This window comes from Atta colombica, unplaced genomic scaffold, assembly GCF_001594045.1.
Source record: "Atta colombica isolate Treedump-2 unplaced genomic scaffold, Acol1.0 scaffold107, whole genome shotgun sequence".
NCBI classification, from domain to species: domain Eukaryota; kingdom Metazoa; phylum Arthropoda; class Insecta; order Hymenoptera; family Formicidae; genus Atta; species Atta colombica.
The window spans coordinates 3,273,576-3,277,461 of NW_017259192.1; positions in this window are offsets into that span (position 1 = coordinate 3,273,576).

Here is a 3,886-nt window from a genome sequence, read left to right on the forward strand (position 1 = left end):
CGATATACAGCTGTTGGGAAGAGGAAGGAGGCAAGGGATAGTATGGACCGGGTATGCTTCATCGATATCAATGACGTTAACTGAGCCATGCTTCCTTCCTGATAGGCCGCCGCATAATTACCCAAACCCTACGTTTAGCTTAATAGTCGCGTCATCGTTCGATAAACATGTTATTATTAGAAGAGCGGATATGCGGCGTGTGTGCGGAGAAGCGCGCAAGACGCGTTCGCATATTCGCGCAAATTGACGCCGTCAACTATCTTCTGGATGACGTTCTGACATCGTGATACTGTTATATGCTAATTTGACTATTGTATCGAACTGAGACCAAACGAATGAACGAAATTTATTATTCTGAATGAAGACATTCTGTGAAAATTAATTATTACATATTATAAATTTATATTAACTAAATGTTATTATTTAAAAGTAAAATAGATAAGAATTATTCTTATATAAAAATACAAAAATGTTTTTATAAAAAGAAAGACGTTCTTCAAATATTAACGAATAATAATAAGACGCTATTTTCTTTCGTTCAACAAATTGATCGTAATTTCTATTAATCTGCATTTGCGATAATTATTTCTCTTTTTATGCAATATATAATTTTTAACGCGGATTATTTTGTACTCTTTACGTACAAATGTTTTCAGTTAGAGCACAGTTCGTTACTTAGTTTCGTCTGAAATATGAAATATCTTGCTTATAAGATGATTGTATCTTTGATTCTATTTTATAAGCTTTAACTTTGTTTAAACGAAAGAAAATAGCGTCTTATTATTATTCGTTAATATTTGAAGAACGTCTTTCTTTTTACAAAAACATTTTTGTATTTTTATATAAGAATAATTCTTATCTATTTTACTTTTAAACAATAACATTTAGTTAATATAAATTTATAATATGTAATAATTAATTTTCACAAAATGTCTTCATTCAGAATAATAAATTTCGTTCATTGGTAGAATACGCATAGCAGTTTTATTTTCTTATTATAATGTCTTTGATCATTCAAATTATTAAAAGGCTAATGTTCAATCGAACGTTGATGAGTTAAAAAAGAATTATGAAAATGAAATAATAGTTAAAATATATTGATATCGTGAATATTTTCGATATGGATAACATAATGAGTGACATGAATGGCTTCTTTCTTGTTCTCTATAGCATGAAACAAATGCGTAATGTTATCTCACAGAAAAGTTCATTGGTAAATGTTGATTTTTCTTCGGTTAATCTTGTCCGCGTGAAAATCGCCATAGAAACGTGACTGTGTGACAGCATTGCGGATAACGCGATAACGAGCGGATAATCTTCCACGGTGAGCTGACTAAACAGCGATTACACCCTTAACTTCTCGCCTTTCTCGTAGTCAAGAATTCGCGAAGTTTAATGACGATAAGCGGCGGCGCTTACGCGCTCGACGATCCACTTTCCACGCCGACTATCCGTATTACCGATATTATTCATCGAATAGGATTTCCATGGTGAGCTTTAGTCGCTCATACGAATAATTCATCAAATTGGAATCAAGCATCTACGCAGAAGCGCAGGATTATACCCAAGATTTCCGTAGGGAGATAATAGAATATTCATTGCTTTCCTAAGAAAATGCGGTTCCTATGAAAATTTATATAGCCTATTCTTTCTCTCTGCAAATAGTCTATGTATGATAATAAAATTTTATATCAGATATTTAATTAACTCCAGTTAGGTATATAAAATAATATACATGTATAATTAAGAAAAACGACACAAAATTTGAATTTTTTAATTTCTTGAAATATTTTAACATGGGACTTTAAAAATATCTGAAGAAAATTAATCTCTCTCTCTCTCTCTTATATATAATATTATAAATACTTTAAAAATACTGTCAAAATGAGAATTAATGATTCCTAACATTTTTTTTTTATTTTAAAGACTGGATATGACATTCTCAAGTCCTAGCAAGTACATGGAAAAAACGGTTTTGCTAAAGTATCTAAAAATTCAGTAGTATATAGATATGAAAATAATTTTGTTAATGCACAGACATTAATGATAATCTGTAAAAAATTTTAACAATCTAATATCAAGTTTAAATACAAATAATATCTAAAAAAAATACCTAAAAGTAGCAAAAGTATCTAAAAATTTAATTAGATTTAAAAATAATTTGATTTCAACAAAATAATTAGATCGGACATTTAAAGTTCGATGTAATTATTGTAATGGCTTAAATTAAATTATTTTAGATCTAGTTAAATTTTTAGATACTTCAGGAAAATTCTTCTTTCTACATATTTAATAACATTTCTTTTTAATAAATAAAAATTCTCTATATATAAACATTTTTGTAAAAAATTAAATGACCTTCCTTTGTTCCATTTATTCGGATTTTTGCACAATTTTGTTTATAAAGGCGCAAAGACAATTATAATTGATCGTGACTAGTTTAATTACAACGTCATAATTAATTTAAACAGGTAAATATTTCATTATTCAATATTGATTTGTGGGAACGTAATGTATAATGATTGCGTTTGTATAAATTTTATAATAAGTTTGAGTAAATTAGTCATTACGCTATTTACTTTGCATACTTCACTAATGTGTGTACTGTAATCTATTATTAAACTTATAAACTTATAATATATAAAATTCATACAGTTAAAATTTTTGTTCCAAAAGATATTTATTTCAAATATATTTAGGTTCAAATCGATATACTGTAGTGGGCAATCTTTTTTCCTATAACAGAGTATCGCCTGCAATATTCTCAAATGCTTATTTAATGGCGAACAAGACTCCATTACTTACGTTTATGTCCCATATCGCAAAGTTATGGCACAATTAAGGCCAGCAAAAATCATTAAGGTTACTTCTTAACATCCAACTCAAATCACTAAAATATTAAATGCTTCTCATAAATAAAAAAATATCTATAAAAGTATATCTATATTCTCTTTTATAAACTAATTACAATTTATTAAAACTTTTCGATATTTTGGAAAAAGAAAATTTATACAAATATTTTCTAAAGTACTTCTTCATCGTAATTACATGTAACCGCAAAATCTAAAAATACTTCATCTTTTTTGTATATCACAAAATTTAACCGCATAAAATTGGATGTCATACAATGCTTTTATTTCTTTTCCTTTAACTTCAACATTGTTAAGCTCCAGATCTTTGCTTTTCTTACGCTCGATGAACTTGTGCTGAGTATTAAGACTCTAAGATAGATTCAAATTTTTTTATTCTGCGTTCACGTTGCAACCGCAATTGCGGTTATACGCAGAGAAAAAGAATGTCGGGCATAGTTACGTTGCGACATTGCTGGAGGGTAAGACATCGCGCTGTTTCCTCGCATGACCAGTAGGGAAACGTCCCATTTCATATCATTATGCATATTTATTGCCAGCTTGCGAAACAGCCGCCACCGGGCCCGTGTCGTGGCCCGTGGGCCACGATAAATAACGGTCTTTGAGTCGCGGCGTATATATGTATGTACATGCGCGACCGTCCCAGTTTTAGTCGCGTTGCGGGAATAACAAATAAATACATCGGCGAAAAGTAGCTGCAGCTAAGTTACGCCGCTCGTTCGGTCATAAATAACAAAAGTTACCACGTTTATAAGCGCATACTTGTGTGGACCTCTATGCATCAAGTGCACATTTTCGCTCGTTCGATGTCGCGCAATCGAACGAGCGGCGTTGCAGGTGCATTGCTTTTGTGAATCGCACGCGTTATTACATCTTCATCGTGATTTCGTGATTGGGTACACATGATTGTTGCTAGATGTTTCTCATTATACATACAAGCGACGGGATATGACTGATACATTCAAAAACGGATCAGAAAGAAATTTGATAATTTGTACGAAATCGTAAAGTTACAC